The 20,292-nt window shown below is 41.0% G+C and overlaps 1 protein-coding gene across 8 annotated transcripts in view; it reads left to right on the top strand.

Moving 5' to 3' along the window:
* GNG7 (G protein subunit gamma 7) overlaps positions 1-20,292 on the top strand; it is a 136,424-nt gene that overhangs the window by 78,853 nt on the left and 37,279 nt on the right. The window lies entirely within an intron of this gene.

Here is a 20,292-nt window from a genome sequence, read left to right on the forward strand (position 1 = left end):
TAAAGGCATGGGGAAAGCTCCATACGAAAAGAGAGAAGATTGGGACTCAATGGGGCTGGCGGTGGTACATGATAGGTATACAAAATGAAGAAAGGTGGAAAGCATAAATGGGGACTCCTAATTATCCTCTCCCACAAATTCACAAACAAGATGTTCAAGGATGCTGAATGGTGACAAACTTAAAACTAGTGAAAGGAAATGCTTTTCTACACCACGCACTTCACCTGAAGAACTGGCTGCCCTTGGCTGTCGTTGAAGCCAAGAGCATAGTTACAGGGGAGGGCAAACTATGGCCCATGGGCTGGATCTGGCCCGTCGGGGCTTTCAATCTGGCCTGCAGGATTGTCAGCCTTGTGACGCAGCGGGGCTGAGGCAGGCTCCCTGCCTGCCCTGACCTCGTGCTGCTCTTGGAAGTGGCTGGCACCACATCCCTGGGGGGGCAGAGGACTTTGTGTGCTGCCCTCACCTGCAAGCACTGCCCCCCTGCTGCTGCCATTGGCCAGGAACAAGGAACAGCAGCCAATGGGAGTTTCAGGGGTGGTACCCACAGGCGAGGGCAGTGCGCGGCAAAGCCGCTTGCCCCATTCCACCCCCAGGAGCCATTGCCAGACATGCTGGCCACTTCCGAGCGGCATGGGGCCATTAGCCCTGCTGTGCACCACTGCCACTCCAGAGTCGCTCGAGGTAAGCAGTGCTGGGCTGGAGCCCGCACCCCAACCCCCTGCCTTGAGCCCCCTGCTGCACCCCTCCTGCATCCCAACCCTCTACTCCAGACCTACATTCATGGCCCTGCATGCAATTTCTCCACCCAAATGTGGCCCTTGGGCCAAAAAGTTTGCCAACCTCTGGCATAGTAGATTCAGAAAAGGATCTGACAAGAATGTATGCAGTCCATCTGGGAAAAGGAAAAGCTATTTTAGAAAGGATAAATACACTCTTGTGTGTCAGCTCTTAAACCAACAATTAAGTGACAAGGATCAGTAAGAAACTCCCCCCAAGCAGGTTATAAATCTTTCCTCTCTTCTACTTCTGAAGCATCTGGTACTGATAATTTTTATTTGATAAGCCACTAGCTTGCTGTGTAAGGCAGTTTCCATAGTTCTGTGTTCCACAGGCTGTCATGTAATTATGATGGGAAAGGCAGGTGGTCTAAGCCAATGCTCTGTACTAATGTGTTCCACCCTGGGGAAGAATTTGAGAGTCCTTGTGCTAGGTGTCTTTGGAAGGTTGCACTAAGTGTAAAGTGCTGTACATGATAGAACTTTGATTCCTATTCGTGAAACCTAAAAACATCCTGGTCTTCCATTAGCAAACCAACCTGCGTGAAAACACAAGGCCTTCTCTTGCTTGGACTCTTTCATGAGCATTGTAAGCATGCTTGCATACAGCATTCTCTGTGGCACAAAGCACAGAATTCTAACGGGATTGGTGGTATTCCTGGTTCATGTAAATATGCCATTCAGAATACTCCCAGGTGCAATTTTGAGTAAGGTTGTCCTATAAAAATTGATTTCTACACCTTGAAGCGCACACTTTTTGCTGGGTTTACATTGCTAGAATTAGTTTTTTAAAAGGTGGGGGGGACACACAATATGTTTGTATTTATACTTGAGTAAAGATTACGTTTCTCTCAGTACAATTGCCAGACTTCAAAATATAAACCACTGCCCTGATGGGGCAATCTATAAACCACAGTACAGATAAGTGACTCTCCAACTTCGCCTCAGGTTTGTGGTGAAATCTAAAGAACTGATGTTCCAAGTGCAGAACAGGGATGGGTAGAAACAGCATGATCAGTTATTTCCCTGTAGTAGAATGAATGACAGAAGCACTGAAACCCTTGAGAGAGGATGGAACAAAACAGATAAGTAAATTACAAATACATGCAAAGTTTTCTAATATGAAGTGAATGAATGTGGATTGGTGATTGTAGGTTGCCCATCTTTAAATACGGATCATCCTTTGTATAAGATATGACATGGTGTATTCTGTACGTTTCAGTATCTATTTTACAATTTCTGAAAATGCATCTTCCACTATGGGGTCCTGAAATGTGCATGATCTCTTCAAGCTAACAAAGGAGAGGTACCATCTATTGTCATGATTTGCATGTTTGTTCAAACATCATAGTCAATTTCTAAAGAAATAAGCTTCCTTAATCAACACAACATTGAATGCATGCAAATTGGAACTTCTTTCCTTATTCCTAACAGGCAGGGCAAAGGTCAAAAGAAAAGCTAACTCGCTTAAGGCTTTTTTTAACAAGATTTTTCTTGGATTTTACATATGTTACATTTGTAACAGAAGATTTTGACCTCCACCCTCAGAGATGTAGAGAAGTTTAAACAATTATATATAAATATAAAAAATGCATCTTGCATAGGAGGACTGGTTAAAATTCAAATTGAAAAACCTATTCCCAGATGAGTGCACATTTGGCTGTATCTCTAGATAAGCACAGGATTCTGTGTACACTAGGTGGTTACCTGCCACTTGTACCAGCCTAAAGCATCTACTTAGGAAACTGTGGGTATTGATCATGATGCAAAATATGCTCTTTGTAGACTGGTTCCAGGGAACAGTGCTATAAAATGTGAGCCTGCGGGCTTGGAATTGGATCACTGTGTCAGGTTTTACTTAAACCGGAAGTGATTGCAACAAAACTATAATGCAGAATTAATTGTTTTGCCTCAAGCCAATTACTTGCTAGGCAAAGTAGGATCTCAATTTGGTGGGTTTGTGATAACTTCTTAAGAGAGCTATTTTAAATTTTTGGAACACACTTAAATCTACATCAGTCTGTTCCTATGTAAACTGTCTTTGGAGCTTGGACAGTGGGACATAATTATTTTCAGCAGATTTAAGGAAGGGTAGGCAGAGTCCAAAGGCTTAGCTAAACTTGAGAATTGTTCCTGACTAAGGTAGCATGTGAATTTAAAGTGAAATAGATTTATTGTGGAATAAGTGTCCACACATGGGGTTAATCAGAAACGTGAATCTGAAAAAAGAACAGGAGTACTTGTGGCACCTTAGAGACTAACACATTTATTTCAGCATAAGCTTTCGTGGGCTACAGCTCACTTCCCCACGAAAGCTTATGCTGAAATAAATTTGTTAGTCTCTCAGGTGCCACAAGTACTCCTGTTCTTTTTGCGGATACAGACTAACACAGCTGCTACTCTGAAACCAGTGAATCTGAAACAACTCCATGTTTAGACAAGTTCATATTAATTAACTCATTTGCAGCCGATCAGCCTACTTTGTACTGAAAGACTCACCTTTCCAAGGTAGAGGACAGTCCTTTCTCTGGTAGCTCAACACTGCGTCTTCAGTAGAAACCGTACTGTGGCACTGGGTTGTGACACTGACATGAGGTCATGCATCACTGTTTCTCACCAATGGCTAGACACATTGGTTGCTGTGACACCTACAGACGCCTGGACTGGAATCTGTTTTCGACACTGTTTGTCACATGAATATGTCTATTTAAGAGATACAGGTTTCCCAGGAAAGGTGTAGGAGGCTTGAAGTGTTTTGGTCCAAGGTAGATGAAAATCTGTTTCAAATAAAACTAACGGATTGATTTAGCAATCAGACTTTTTTATTTAAATGAGATTTAAATAAAAGTAAACCTGTTTAAAACTAAATTTGAAATTATGACAAATTTACTACAACAAAATAATGTAAATGTGCTGCATCAGTGAGCCCTCCTCAAATAAGCTAAAGCGTGCTGCTCTTTTATACAGAATGTGTGCTTGGGGGGGATCTTTAACTTTTGAGGTCAACTCAAGCATTGTAAAGTCACGCACTGCATTAAGTATCTGTATCTTCAGTTGTTACAGTGGAGTGACTGTTGGTATTAACATTTTTCCAAACTTAAGTACTTAGCTTTTCTGAACTCCAGAAACTCATTTATCTTAATTACTTTTGGCTAAGTTCAGCTAACGAGTATGGAGAGAATACTTTCTTCACTTGGACTGATTCATTCAAAGTTAAGAAAACGACTGGGAGTTGAGGCAGGAGAGCTCGTTTTTCCTCTTCAAATCAAGGAATTAAAATCAGGGGAGAGGGGGAAGAGGTCTACTAATTCTAAGATTTTGAAGGACATTGGGGCCAGATTTTCAAAGGTACCTGAAGATGCAGAATAGGGGCCTATAAAGTACCTAAACTTAAGTGCTTTTAAAAATCCCACTAGGTCTCTTTCTGCAGCTGAAGGCACCTTTGTTTCTGTTCACCATGGGGTCAGATTTTCTATCTTCAGTTCACTTACTATAGTTAATATTTCTTCTGTTTAAATATAAAATATGTTTTGATAACCTTTTAATGTATCCTGCACACTTAAAATAGATTTCTTTAATAAATACCATTTAAAAAGGCCTGGTTTTGTACATTTTTTAATTGAATTCCAGTTTCCATCCAAATGGAACTTGACACAAATCCCAAGTAAAATAATCTATGAAATAAGAAATGCATCATTCACAGCTAACTAACATAATGTAAAAATTAAGAATCTGAATAAATGTATTAAGCTCCATAAGAATGGCCATGCTGGGTCACACCAGTGGTCCATCTAGCCCAGTACTCCGTCTTCTGGCAGTGGCTAATGCCAGATGCTTCAGAAGGAATGAACAGGGCAATAGTCAAGTGATCCATCCAGGGCCGGTGCAACCATTTAGGCAACCTAGGCGATCGCCTAGGGCACTAGGATTTGGGGAGTGCCATTTTCTTCAGCAGTGACCGTGACGGCCGGATCTTCAGCCACCACGGTCACCGCCAGCATTTAGGCAGAGGGAGCTAAAGCAGGGGAGCATGAGGAGGGCCGCCTGCAGCAAGTAAGGGGGGGGAAGGGCCGGCACCCAAGGGAACTCCCCGCCTCTTCCCCAAGCACGCCGTGGCCGCTTCACTTCTCCTGCCTCCCAGGCTTGCGGCGCCTAAGCTGATTGGCGCTGCAAGCCTGGGAGGCAGGAGAAGTGAAGCAGCGATGGCATGTTCAGGGAGGAGGTGGGGCAGGGGTGAGCTGCTTTACTTCTCCCACCTCCCAGGCTTGTGGTGCCAATCAGCTTAGGCTGGTGTGTGCGGGGGGGGGGGTGGCACGCAAGGTGGAAGTTTCACCTAGGGCACGAAACATCCTTGCACCAGCCCTGGATCCATCATCAGTACCAGTATCTGGCAGTTAAAGGCTTAGAGAGAGACAGAGCATGGGGTTGCATCACTGACCATGTTAGTTAAGTCATTGGTGGACCTATTCTCCATGAATTTACCTAATTCTTTTTTTAATCCAGATATGGTTTTGGCCTTCACAACATCCCCTGGCAATGAGTTCCATAGGTTGACTGTGCATTGTGTGACTGAAATATTTCCTTTTGTTTGTTTTTAAACCTGCCTGTTAATTTAATTGGGTAACCTCTGATTCTGGTGAAATAAGAAGGGGTAAAGAACACTTCCTTATTCACTATCTTCACACCAGTCAAGATTTTATAAAGCTCTATCATGTGTCCCCTTAGTTGTGTCTCTTCCTGCTGAAAAGTCCTCATATGGAAGTTGTTCCGTACCCTTAATCATTTTTGTTGCCCTTCTCTGTACCTATTCCATTTCTAATATCTTTTTTGAGATGGGGCAGCAAGAACTGCACACAATATTCAAGATGTGGGTGTAACATGGATTTATATAGTGGGATTATGATATTTTCTGTTTTATCGATCTCTTTCCTACCTGATTCCTAATGATCTGTTTTTGCTGCTGAGTATTGAGTGGATGTTTTCAGAGAACTATCCATGACGACGCCAAGATTTTTCTTGACTGATAACAGCTAATTTTAGATCCCATTATTTGTATGTAGAGTTGGGATTAAGTTTTCCAATATGCATTACTTTGCAATAAAATGGCAGATGAAATTCAGTCACCTAGTTTTGTGAGATTCCTTTGGAACTCTTTGCAGTCTGCTTTGGACTTAACTATCTTTAAGTAATTTTATATCATCTGCAAACTTTCCCACCTCTCTCTTCACCCTTTTTCCAGATCATTTATGAATATGTTGAACAAAACTGATCCCAGCACAGATCCCTAGGGGACACTGCTATTTACATCTCCCCATTCTGAAACTGACCAGTTATTGCTACCTCTTGTCCCTGTCTTTTAACGAGATACTGATCCATGCGAGGACCTTCCCTCTTATCCCATGACTACATAGTTTGCTTAATAGCCTTTGGAGGGGGACCTAGTCAAAGGCTTTCTGACAATCCAAGTACACTATATCCACTGGATCATCTTTCTCTACATCTTTGTTGACCCTCCTCAAAGAATTCTAATAGATTGGGGAGGCAATTTCCTTTTTAAAAAGTGCTGTTGACTCTTCCCCCAACACATCTTGTTTATCTGTGTCTGATAAATCCGTTCTTTACTATAGTTCCAACCAATTTACCTGGTACTGAAGTTAGGCTCACTGGCCTGTAATTACCAGAATTGCCTCTGGAGTCTTTTTTTAAAAATTGGCATTACATTAGCTAACCCTCCAGTCATCTATTACAGATGCTGATTTAAGTGATAGGTTACATACCACAGTTAATAGTTGTACAATTTCATGTTTGAGTTCCTTCAGAACTCTTGAGTGAATACCATCCGGTCCTAGTGACCTATTAACTGTTTAATGTATTGATTTATTCCAGTCATATAATTGCTTAAATATGTATAGACAAAAAGTCAGCAAAAAGTAATGAATTAGTTGGTTGCAAATAAACATGTTTTAATGATTACCAACCAATGAGAATGAGCCTTTCTTTAGGAAAATAAAAAGTACAAATGCAGAACTAGATTGATTGATTGATTGAAATCAAATTATTTAAATCAGTTTTGTTTACTAATTTAAATCGTAAACAGAACTGCTGATTTTAAAAAAAAAATCAATCTACCCTGCTTTGGTCACCCTAGTTATTCCTTTTTCTTCTCCCTCTTCCCCCCTCCCCCTGGTCACCTTAGTTCTTTCTCTTTCTACCTGAAACTGAGCATTCACCTAAGTTAGATGCAATGCTGGGAAATAAGGAAATAGTACTAATCTAGAACATCCTATTAAGTGCTTTCAGGTTAGGCTGTGGGTGGTAGGCGAAGGGGAGAGAAAATTGAGGGGAGGGGGGAATGAGGTCTGTTTTTTGTTTCCAAGATAGCATCCTGCTGGCCTTTTAATCATGCTGCTGCTGGCAGCTGTTCTGTATCTAGTGCTGTATGAAAAGTCTAATTTGTGACATGCACTTCTGTATATACAGATAAATTGTTGAAGTCTAAAGCACAGTATATTATAAAAGTAAATCTCTAAAATACTACTAGTTTATAGGTCAGGTCAATATGACTATTTCTTCATTTTTAATATTTTTGTGGGACAGACTACTAAAACGGCATCTCTTACAACATCCATTATCTAAACGGAGAAGTTTGAATGGATTTATATTCTAGTCTGTACTAGATCTTCTAAAACGTGTAGCTCTACAAAAATCAGTAAACTAAAGGTCAGCTATTACATGAGGGTTCATTACTTGTTCATCTCCTTGTATAACCTGTTGTGTAATTTGTCAGTTACTTTTCTTTTTTTGGTCTCCTTGTGTTTCTAGCCTGGAACTCTTTCAAATTAGTTACAACTACCCAGTTCTTAGCTCAACTCCTGAACGTATTCCAAGCCAGCGTGACTTAACTTCCTGTAAAAGAGACAAAAGAAAGCGACCTTCTGCTTCCTTTCCCTGCCTAACAGATTCTATGGCCCATGTGGGAGTTGCTCCTCAGTTGCAAATCCTCACATGATGTTGCAGTCATCAGCATTACCAAAAGACCCAGGCTTCCGTGAAAACAGCTACACAGACACTGCAGTCACAGGCTGCAGCATAATTACTTTGATGGATGAAACAAGCAGAACGTAGTCATCGAGTCAATCAAGCTGTATTTTAATCTGGTTTAAGGAACAAGTATCCTCATTTTTACTTGCATGCTGCTGACTTAATTAAGGGATCTTGGCTTCACTGCTAGTCTATTTTGAGGCCCTTGTGGGCACCTCATTTTTGCCCACTGCACACACAGCCCTAATGAAAACAAGGTTAGTATATAGAAAGGGAGTGAGAGCAGTAATCACAAGACTGCTGTCATACCAGTATGTTTTGTTTTGTTTTATTAACATAAACCAAGGCATTAGTGCTTACTGTCCTCATGTGATGTGACTACTACAAAAGGTCAAGCACATTTATAGTGAAATTACCAGGAGCTCTCTCTGCATGGGAGTGAAGCAGTTTCAAAATATGAATGAGAAATCTTTTCTGCAGTCAATTGATGCTGGTAATTGAACCTGGCAGAGGACTCATAGACTCTTGGACTGGAAGGGGCCTCGAGAGGTCATCGAGTCCAGTCCCCTGCCCTCATGGCAGGACCAAATACTGTCTAGACCATCCCTAATAGACATTTATCTAACCTACTCTTAAATATCTCCAGAGATGGAGATTCCACAACTTCCTTAGGCAATCTATTCCAGTGTTTAACTACCCTGACAGTTGGGAACTTTTTCCTAATGTCCAACCTAAATCTCCCTTGCTGCAGTTTAAGCCCATTGCTTCTTGTTCTATCATTGGAGGCTAAGGTGAACAAGTTTTCTCCCTCCTCCTGATGACACCCTTTTAGATACCTGAAAATTGCTAGCATGTGAAAGAGTCGTTTTATTCCTCTGGCAACTTATTGCCATGCATCTAGGGCATCTTGCTTAACCATTCATTTAAAACTTGCTTTTCCATTATTGAAGCAGTATTAATTGGGGCCTGTCAAAACAATGTAGTGGCTAAGGCACTGGGCTGGGATTCAGGAAACCTTGGTTCTCTTCCCAGCTCTGCCGCTGACTCTCTGGGTGACCATGGCCAGGTCAGTTCCCCTCCATGTCCTCATCCACCTTTTTGTCTTTTTTTCATTTAAATTGTAAGCTGCTGGGGGCAGGGACTGTTATTTAGTATGTTCGTGGAATAGTGGGGCCCTGGTATCAGCTGGGACCTGTAGGCAGTACTGGAACACAAATATTAAGAAATCTCTTGGAATGCCTGTCATATGATTAGGGGGAGATGCCAGCCACTGCTTCTCTTTAAAGATATCATGGATACCATACATCTCCTGCCACTTCCAAAGAAATAACTTACAGAGGAATTGAAGTTTTATAGGTGATCTGGTTTTTCAGTGTTGTTAATAAATGCACTTCCCTATGACATGGGCAATTACTGCTATTATTGTTGCTGTATTACCTATGGGCCAAGAAAGAATGGCCTCCAGCTGCACAAGGTGTGGTACAAACAGAGGAGTAGATGGTCCCTGTCCCAAAGAGCCTGCAAGCTGAACAAGGCAGATGCGGGGTGGGAGAAAGGTAAAACACACAATCCGAACTGCAGCTTCAGGATAGGTGCTGCTCTCCTCTGTTTAGCTTTAATTATAGAAGCTTATTTTTTTTTCCCTGTAAGATCTTAATTTTAATATCCGGGCTTCGAGTGTTGTGTTGGCCTGGAGTGGAATAAACTGGAGAAGGCTTAAGCATGGAGTAAGAGGGAAGCCAGATCTGCAAGAGTGAAAAGAGAGCACGTAAAGGAATAAGAGTAGATGGATTGAAAAGGATATTTTAGTACATCTTGATTGCTGTCGCTGTGTGAACTTTACTGTAGTAGTGATTATTGCTGAGTGAGATTGAAACCTGACAAGCAAAGGTCACCTCACAAAGACGGCATCACGAATCAAATATTTTTAAGAAACTAGCATTAAGACTTTCTTCCTCTCTGCTTCACTTGCTTCAGGTTACTGGCACTACTCAAACACATGTCACTGTGTGGCTCTGCCTTGCTATAGGTAAAATCATTGGTGTGCGAAAGTGCCCATTCAGTCATCCTTTGTCATCCTTTTTATTTAAGTCTCTAGCTGTTTTAACATGTTCTCCTGCAAAATGATGTTTCCTCTTTTGCAGGCTGTGCACCACTCCTCCATTCCTAGCTTCTTTTGGGCAAATAGCTCTTGAATTAATACTGGGGAAGGTGTTTAGGAATTTTACTGTGCTATAGGATGGGCTTTTCAGCATCAATGGGTAATTATGGATCCTGCTTTTCCCAGTGATGACAAGGCCCTAGTCTTTGGTTTATGAAGACTTTCTTGCCTTTATAAAGCCCTGTCAGCTGCACAAGTCAGGGAAATAGGTTGGCAAAAGAAGTATTCAAATATGGTTTGTTAGAGGTGCTAACAGTTTCTCTGCCAGTGTGCACAGAGCCTTCATGATTTCCAGAGCAGGCTGGTTGCTTAATTCTATCTTGAATGGCTGTGTTCCTAATTAAGAGCTTTAAATAGCACTCTGTGCCACCAGATGAGATGCTGAATCTACCAGGGATTGCAATTGTCTTGACACAGGGTCACTGAGGGATTCTCAGGGTTAGGTTAGAAAGTGGAAACTGCCCAACTCTCACTGCTTCAAGTAATTTTACTTGGTGTCCGGATGTCTTGCCCATGGCTTTGCAGTAACGTCTGGTATTTTACTTACTCTGTTTTGCAATATTTAGCTTTCTTTAGAAACAGACTGTCTTGGCGCCCTGTTTTCAAGGACACGGTCACCTCAGTTCATGCTACATACATTGTCAATGGCACAACAGTGTTCACAGAGAGAATATTGCTCTTGTCTTTTTTGATTCTTATGGTTCCCTGAAAGTTCGTACAGTATGTTGCTCCAGTTGAAAATTGCGTACCTAGAAATCTGCACCTTTCAGAGAGTTCTTTGTGTGCTTACTTATCCCCATCTTTGTTGTTTATGCTTCACATAGATTGAAAAAGAGCTCGTGTCTACATGTAAAGGGATGGGGGAGGTGGTGAATGCACCCAAAGCGCATATGGGATATAGGTGCAACTGTTCTGGCTTAAGCTAGAAGTCTCCATTAATTGAGCAATTTGTCATCTTTCTTAATGCCTTCTGGTATGATTCTACTACCCTCTTAGTTTTAGTTTCACTGCCTGTGAAGTGAACGCCTGAACATTTGGGACTGTCCCATGTAAGGTCAATATTAAGGAAACAGTTAATGTATTTTCACAACATAGCTCAGTTAACTTAAACAAGCACAGCTATCATAGAAACAGTGTGTTGTATGAAAAGACTGTTCTTAAGTTAGAAATCAGTGCCCTTCTGGAGAAATCAGTGACATTTGCTCTGTACTCTTCTAGGAAACACTTCTGAAGCAGTCGATTTTTATCAAAAGGATTCCTGTTAGGGCTGTCGATTAATCGCAGTTAACTCATGCGATTAATTCAAAAAAATTGTGATTCATCACAGTTTTAATCGCACTTTTAAATAATAGAATACCAATTGAAATTAAATATTTGTGGATGGTTTTCTACATTTCAAATATGTTGATTTCAATTACAACACGGAATACAAAGTGCACAGTGCTCACTTTATAATATTTTTATTACAAATATTTGCACTATAAAATAAACAAAAGAAATAGTATTTTTCAAGTCACGTCATACAAGTATTGTAGTGCAATCTCTTTATCATGAAAGAGCAAATTACAAATGTAGATTTTTTTTGTTACATAACTTCACTCAAACAAAACAATATAAAACTTTAGAGCCTAAAAGACCACTCAATCCTACTTCTTGTTAAGCCAATTGCTGCGACAAACAAGTTTGTTTACATTTACAGGAGATAATGCTGCCCGCTGCTTATTTACAATGTCACCTGAAAGTGAGAATGCGTGTTCTCCTGGTACTTTTGTAGCCAGCATTGCAAGGTATTTATGTGCCAGATATGCTAAACATTCGTATGCCCCTTCATGCTTCGGCCACCATTCCGGAAGACGTTCTTCCATGCTGATGATGCGTGTTTAAAAAAATAATGCGTTAGTTAAAATTGTGACTGAACTCCTTGGGGGAGACTTGTATGTCTCCTGCTCTGTTTTACCCACGTTCTGCTATATATTTCATGTTATAGCAGTCTTGGATGATGACCCAGCATATGTTGTTCATTTTTAAGAATACTTTAACTGCAGATTTGACAAAATGCAAAGAAGGTACCAATGTGAGATTTCTAAAGATAGCTACAGCACTCGACCCAAGGTTTAAGAATCTGAAGTGCCTTCCAAAATCTGAGAGGGACAAAATGTGGAGCATACTTTCAGATGTCTTAAAGGAGCAACACTCTGATGTGGAAACTACAGAACTCAAATCACCAACAAAGAAAATCAGCCTTCTGCTGGTAGCATCTGACTCAGATGATGAAAATGAACATGTCTGTCCGCACTGTTTTGGATCGTTATTCAGCAGAACCCGTCATTGGCGTGGACACATGTCCTTTGGAATGGTGATTGAAGCATGAAGGGACATATGAATCTTTAGCGCATCTGGCACGTAAATACTTTGCGATGCTGGCTACAACAGTGTTATGCAAATGCCTGTTTTATTTTTGAATGCAGTACTTGTAATGGGGGAATTGAAAAATACTATTTGTTTTTTTACAGCACAAATATTTGTAATCTTAAATATAAAGTGAGCACTGTCCATTTTGTATTCTATGTTGTAACTGAAATCAGTATATCTGAAAATGTAGAAAACATCCAGAAATATTTAAATAAATGATATTCTATTTAACAGTGCGCTTAATCGCACACTTAATCGTGATTAATTTTTTTAATGGTTTGACAGCTCTAATTCCTATGTATACTGTACATACTCTCCTTAGTTTCTCATACAAACCTCCTTTCAAATGAACTCATAATCCATAACGCGGTAGTCTGGCCAGTGCCTAAACTAGGGGTCGTGACCCCTCAGAGAGGTCGCAGTGTGATTACATGGGGATTGCGAGCTGTCAGCTCCATGGGGCTGACAGCCCTGAGTCCCTATTAAAATCCCGCCGCATTTTTATTTTAGGGAGGGCTCACACTTAGAGGCTTCCTGTGTGAAAAGGGTCACCAAGACAAAAAGTTTGAAAATCACTAATCTAAAAGATGTGATATTAAAGATACAGGATCAAGGTCGCTGGACTAAAAATCTTGCTTGCTTACCCCTGGTTTCCTTGACCAGAAAAAACATATAACTATTTGTTGGGGAGGGGAAAATCCTTCCTTGTTCTTTCCTTAGTGTAATCAAAGCCACACTCATGAGAGCAGTGCGCAAGAACAAAGTAAACACATATGACACAAGAGAACAGCTCACATTTCAAACTTCTAAGGAGTTGTAATTAACGGGAGGTGGGGAAATTACCTTAATTGTACTGTGCCTAGACATTGCAGGATACAGGGACATGTGGCAGCTTTCCCAAGCCCCGAGGACAGCACTCTTTTTTCAGATCCCCTCTGAATGGGAAACGTAACAAAGTGTGGGAATGGATAAACTGTACAGATAGAGAATGTTGAGTCCTGGCTTTAGGTTGCTTCTCTCCTCTCTTCCCCTCCCCTAAATCTCCCACTTCAGTTCTTTACATGCCTTTACTTTGTCTCCCCTCTTCTCTTCTTCCCTGAGTCTGCACTCGTTCCTACCCCAATCTCTTTTTTCCATTTCTTCTTCTCCCCAGCTGTCATTCCAGGCAGCCATCAGCTGCCATGCATGGCTTAAGGCTGAATTGGGCCTGAATCCAGTAAAAGATCTTATCACACAGCTGGCTCCATACCTTGCCAACGCTTCCTTCTCCTCTGGCCTCCTCTGGCCCAACGTTGTCTACTGGTGGAGCCTGTGGGTCTTCCCTTAATCCATCCTGCCATCTACCAAGTAGGAGAAGCAGTGGGGAGCATGGCATGCTGGGAAATGAAGTCACAAAATCTCACAGGCCACACTTCCTAGGCTAGCATTACTTTGGGTAACAGGGAATATGACACTGAGTGATGTGAGTTGGAGACAATTACTTACCAATAGTAATGTCCTCCCTCCATCATGTCAAACATAGTGGCATCGAAATCCCTCTGCCTACTCTTCTTGTAGGAAGCATCAAATGCTAAGTGCTCACAATGTTCTGCTCTCCTTTTTGGTCCCACAAGTGTCTGTCTCACTAAAGTAGGGCAATAAGACACAAGACCATAATGGCTGGGCAGCGATGGGATGAGAATCTGACATTTGTTCAATGACATTTGTAATATAACTTGATGCTGCACACTTACACTCTTCTAATCAGGCACTGCAGTCTGAGAGATGAAGGAGGCAAAACCTTTCTTTATGAGAAATCCAAGTCAAAGATTCTGAGAATAGAAATATACTCCTGGTGGTTGTGTAAGTTTGATTGGTCAAAATGAAATCTACTTCTAAAAATAGGCTGTCAATATTAACTGTGAAACATTTGTCCTTTAGAATGTGAAGAAATGTGGGTGTCGCCAAACTAAATCATGTGATCTATGGGCAAATACACACTCTGCATTTAAATTCATAGAAACTTCTTTGTGTGAGAACTCGGCCACCGTTCAGTGGTTCAGTAGAGATTCATATCAGACACTTGATTTCAACAAAAAGGATTTTGTCCTCTGCAGTTAGTCAGGTTTTCGTCCCACATTTTGTGTGAAGTGCATTCTGATGCATGTTCAGTACAGGAGAGAGAAACACTCTGGACTACTTGTCCCAGTAGCAGTCTTCTGTTCTTTAACCTCCTGCAGTACTTGTGATGTAACTCTAGAGGGGCCTGAGTGCAGGGGCCTGTTACTGCTGTCTTCCTCTTCCACTGACGTGGGTGAAAGTGCAGTTAGTTGGTGACTTTCAGCATACGCACTCTTCTGCATCTAACTTGGTCACCCAAACTCAAGAGATTTCTCAAACAGCCAGTATTGCAAATTCAACTCTGGATCTTCAAACCAAACTGGGTTCATTTTGCCTCTCACATTGTCACCACTAATAAAGATTCTCTAATGGAAACGTACCCATACACAGAGCTGTGAGCTAACAATAGAATTCAGAAGCTCATTCTTCCAAAACTGTAGTGGATCTGCAGCAAAACTTTGTATGCCTGGCAGTGCTGCTGACAGACCTGACCCACACGTGCATACTGCAGATATGATGAATAAGGAGGTGCCATTTTTATACAGTCACTTCTCTGACTATAGCTGCATTGTAAAGCAAAGGAATATGTTCTCGTGAAGGGTGAGAGTTCACACTAAATAGCTCTTGTATGAAACTGGAAACTAGCTTTTCTGTGCTTGTACCAGATTCAAGCAAATGCCAATTCACATTGGCACATTAAATGTTCTGTTCAATTGAAAGGTATTGGGAGCTCTGCTGAGATTAATACCAAAAAGACCCTTTTGGAAGATTCTGACTCCTAGGTACATCCACCCATTATAGATATCACTTAGTCTGGTAAAAATGTTGATGTGCCCTAGATTGCTTGGCAGAGGAGGGCCATAGCTGCACATTCCAAGAAAGATGTCTCCTTGGATTCTTCCTGGGAAGCAGAACAGGGGAAGTAATTCTGATAGTTCTGGCTTGGCTGGTCTCAGCTCTGTCGTTTAGAGTCTGCTTTTATCTTCAACTGACAAACATTTTCCTAAGAAGCAGTAGATGAGAAACCCCACTTGGTGTTAAAATGGAGTAGAGAGAAAAAAGGAAGAAGTTTCTAGCTGCAATGATTGTGCAAACCATGTCGGCTGGCTCGACCAGTCTGACCTTCCACATCACCACTGTACTCCTGGCAAGCACTCTGTCATTAGGAGCAAAGTGTTTAGACTTCATATTTTAAATGCAGTGTTGTGCTCATAGAGACTCCTTACAAACATACAATGTGCAAAGAATTACTCTGACAACTAGAAAACATGCTGTGATTATAGGTTTTTTCTTTTTTTTTTTTTTAAGTCTGTTTAGAGCTGGTGAAGCAGACTGTATATCAGGTTTGTCAAAGCACATGAAAGAGGTTAGTGTATGTTCGCCAAGAACACGAGTGCCGAACTTTTTTATGGGCATTTACTACACCAAGACACATCCAAGGGCCTGTCAGTGTTTTTCTTGTTTGCTCAGCATCATCTAAATGCTGGTTCCCAATAATGTGAAGTTTGACCAAGAACAGTTGTATCCAGTTGATAGTTTATTTTGCTTGAAACTGAGACATAGGGTTTTTCATATGAAGTAAATATTTGTCATAACATCAATTTTAGCAAACTTTTTGCTGGTAAATACTTAGGCCAAAAGCCTCCTTGCACAGGTATTTGCAAACAACTGAATCTGTGATGTCCAAACCTTTTTTCTAGTGGATTATGTTTATGTATCTAATCTGTGTACTGTATGGGATTATTGTCATGATTTTATAGAGGCAGCTGTTGCTTACATTTTTATTTTGGAAGCTGCAGAAAATGTGTTGAAGGGGGAAGACTCTACCCTGCACTGACTCTTTACTTACTAAAATATGTTCAATTGGACATCTCTGTGCATACTAGTCATGTGAAGGACAAGTCCCAGAGCAGGCTACCCTCAGCTCACCTATAGACAGAAGCCTGAAAAAAGAAATGTCTTGAATTGCGCCCTAAAGGTTAACAAGTTAAAGCAGTGCTGGACCAGATGTAGTGCACACCTCTGTGAAGAATGTCTTCTCACCAAGCACCTGACCGCCTAACCTTAAAACTGGTAGATGACCAACTTCTGTGACAACTCCGAGATGGTAACTTTCTGGTTCTTAACCATGTAGGTCTTTATAGAACAGTTTGTAGACTTGCCTGCAAAGTAAATGAAAAAGATTCTTGCAGTAAGAAGGATCTGGCTCTGATTTCAAGCACAGCCTTCCCTACCCAGCCCTCCATACAGTTTCGGAACCCCAGTGTGACCTTCAGGCCAAAGAGTGTGCCCACTCCTGATGTAGACTGTACCTACAGCAATCCAGTACCCCATAGGGACTTTGCTTCAGCACTGATCTGAAGGGAATACTGTTGCTTACTAAACCACCAGTATTGATTCATGTAGCACCTCGGATATCTCTAATCTCAGTACTGACCAAGCCTGATCCTGCTCAGAGTGGGATACCCCAATAGATCACAACTGAAAGCACAATACCTGCAGGCTAGTAGAGAACAAATAAGCTTTTGGGTGGTACTAACATTTTGCTGCAACAAAGTAGTTGAAAAAAACATGTTTTTGCTACTTTGAAGCCTTTCTGAGAGGGTCAGCTATCCCCCCGGGATGTCAGTAACATTTCATCACAGCTGTGCTTCTGCTGAATTGATCTTTAGAAAACAGAGTAAGGGTATTTCTGGCCTAGTACCTGTAGTGAAATATAATTCAGAAGCCAAGGTTTCTTCCAGTAACTACCTTTAAAAAAAAAAATGCTTAGGCATATTGTGCCAGTGAAAGTTTTAATGGTCACGTTACCTCCAGTATTTACCAGCAGTCTTAGCATCTCAAGTAGCAGTGACCGAACAAAAGATTGTTATGCCTAATCATACAATGGGGATATTATAACTTGTGGTTCTGATGTCATTCCCAGCAAACTCACTTTCCACGATCAATTTAAAATCCTATGAAACCAAATGCCGTAGCCTTTCCATTCCTCTCACACGGAGCTGTGCAAAGTTTCAGTAAATATACCCCCTCCTTTTTTTTTCTTAGGGTGTATTTATTCTCCCGAGCTCTGACTGTCCCCGTGCCGTTTGTAAATCAGTGCTATAATAAGAATGATGCTCTCTGGTGTATTCCTCACAGGAGTTGCTTTGACTTGAGTGTAGTACAGGGTGTTTTTATGTTCTCTTTAATAATATGTGGCTAACTTGCATTGCAACAGTATGATCCTATTTCTGGAAGAGAATACATTTTAGTGGTTTGCTTTTTACAAAAAAAAAAAAATCATTCTGCTTACCAGATGCTGAGCAAAGATACTTGACATTTAATTCTTCAATGCCTACTTACCATGTAAAATATTTTTGGCATAGACCTTCTATTTATGAGGGTAGCTTTTATTCTGGTAAGCCATATTAGTTTGCTGTAAGGAAAGATGGGTTTTACAGACCATAGGTAACCTCTATCCTCTAGCTACAGTGAGATAAACAGGTGTAGTTTAGTTCTTGCTCTGTTACTATAAATGGCATGTTACTTACCTGTGTATTTCTCTTCACTCGTGCATCAAGTCCACTAAAAAAACACCTGAACAGCAGTCTTATTCAGTGTCTTGAATCACTGCCTTCATCCATACATTCCCTCTCCCCTCCAGTTGGTAAAATGATACCAAACTTTTCTAAATCTCCCAAATGCCAGCTACTCAAAAGGTTCACATTTAGACTTTGGCAGAAAAACAGAATTCTGACAGTTCTGTGTAATGATGCTGTTAGCAGCTAAAGAATAGTGCATGCAGGCATTGCCCTTCTTCCACAAGGGTTTGGCTTCAAAATATGGTGTGCAGCCTTGAGCCATTTTGGATCCATCATGTTCTTGGTGGACAGAGGACAGTCTTGTGTATGTTTCTGTCCAGTTTTACTTTGTACACAAGTTCAGGTGCTAGGCTGCTGCTTGGCTGCTAAAGGTGAGAATTTTGCAAATGCATGACATTTAACATTGGCCTCCATCTAAGACCCTCTTTGTAGGGAGGGAAAACAAATGAGGCTACTGGACTTGGAGGGGTTTTCCCCTCCTGGTGCCCTTGCTCATCTCGAGAAAACAAGATTCATTTCAAAACCTCTCCACCCACTCGGAGCATGCACAGGAGCTACAGAGCAGCAAAGGAAAGATGAAATTTGTTTTTGATCTGATGCCAGTTTAGATCTGGGACAAATCACACTGTAAGAGCAATGCGGAGCAGAATTATTAATTTTAGTAGGTGGTGGCAGCTTTGTATTTTTAATTGTTTTGTAAAATCTCCTACTTTTCTCTTTGCATAGTACACTTCTTTAACCTGCCTCCCTTCTGTACAAATCATAGACCTCTTGATTCTGCTACCGCAGCGCTGTATGCATACGTGCTCAGTCCAGCACATTGTTCAAAGCTTTGTCCTTACCATTTTTCTTTTTAATGTCCCAGAGGTACTTCCACCATTTCCCGAGTCGGGTCACGTAGACTATGAAAAAGTCAAGGGGAGTTTCTTGATGTTCAGCCTAAACTTCCTTTTCCTTAATCTCATCCTATAACTCCTAGCGATACCCTCTTGGCCCACTCTAAAAATGTCTGAATTCCCTGTCCCCCTGCTTAGTGTTTACACGTCAGATAGTTGTAGAGTCACTATCAAGCACACACACCCCTTTCCCAACAATTTACAACCTCGCCGGTGGTTTAGCCAAGCTGTACATATTCAGCTCTCAATCTGTCCGCTTAAATCAGCCCCTTTTTTAGGGCTCCAATTCAGGACAGTATTTAAGCATGTGCTTAATTACAGACGCTCCCCAGGTTACACAAACCCGACTTAGGGAAATCCAGATTTTTTTTGTTGTTTTTGCGTAATTGTCGGAGATACGTTCCTGAATTACACAAAATATGACTTACACAAGGCATTCCGGAGCTTCTGTACTATCTTGAACAGGGTTGCTTTCCAATTCAAGGTATAATGACTTATGCATGGTCATTTTTGTAATTGTGGTGTATCAAAGTAACAAGTTTGCTACAATGTAGTAGGCTAAATAGTACAGAGCTGCCTTTCTGGGATGCAGTACTATTTCTTGTTGCCTCTTCTTCCTAAAATGGATTCTTTTTTGTATATACTATTATCCATTTGTGTTTTGCTGTACCTCCAAATGTCATTGCAGAACACCAGAACAAAGTGGTTGGGGTTTTTTGGTAGAACTTTCAAAGAACGATCCAATACATCATTTAGTTATGCCTTTGTATAGAACTGACCTAATAAAATACTTTGTGAAATGTATCTAGGGCAGGTTATTAAAAAGTCAATACTAATTCATTGATAGCTCATGTTCAAAGTATATTACAGTGTGGTAACTGGCTAATGCTAACAGTCTTGTATCTAGCAAGCCCTATATAAATGTTCCTTTACTTAAAAATTATTGCTTCTCTTCAAGGTTTAAAAGTAACTACCTGAACTTCTTTGCACAGTGTATCTATTTTCATAAAGAGCATTACCCTTTTTCCTTAGGCAGTGTCACAGATCTCTTTGGTTACGGGTTACACGTACTGTTACCGTATGTATTGCTCAAAGGTCATAAATGTCTTAGCTTTAAGGCCCTTATGCAAAAGACGGTTTAATATTTAGCAGACAAAAGTATTGAGCAGTTGTGGGGTTTATTATATCCCATGAGCAAGTCTACAAACATCATTCAGGGAATTTACTGAATCAGAGTAAAAGGGAGGAACTATCCTACTCCTCTCTGCAGTATGGATTCTTGAGCACTATGGATGAAATTCAGCCCTATACGCTAATAA

Source organism: Gopherus flavomarginatus, chromosome 24 (genome assembly GCF_025201925.1).
Source record: "Gopherus flavomarginatus isolate rGopFla2 chromosome 24, rGopFla2.mat.asm, whole genome shotgun sequence".
Taxonomy (NCBI): Eukaryota; Metazoa; Chordata; order Testudines; family Testudinidae; genus Gopherus; species Gopherus flavomarginatus.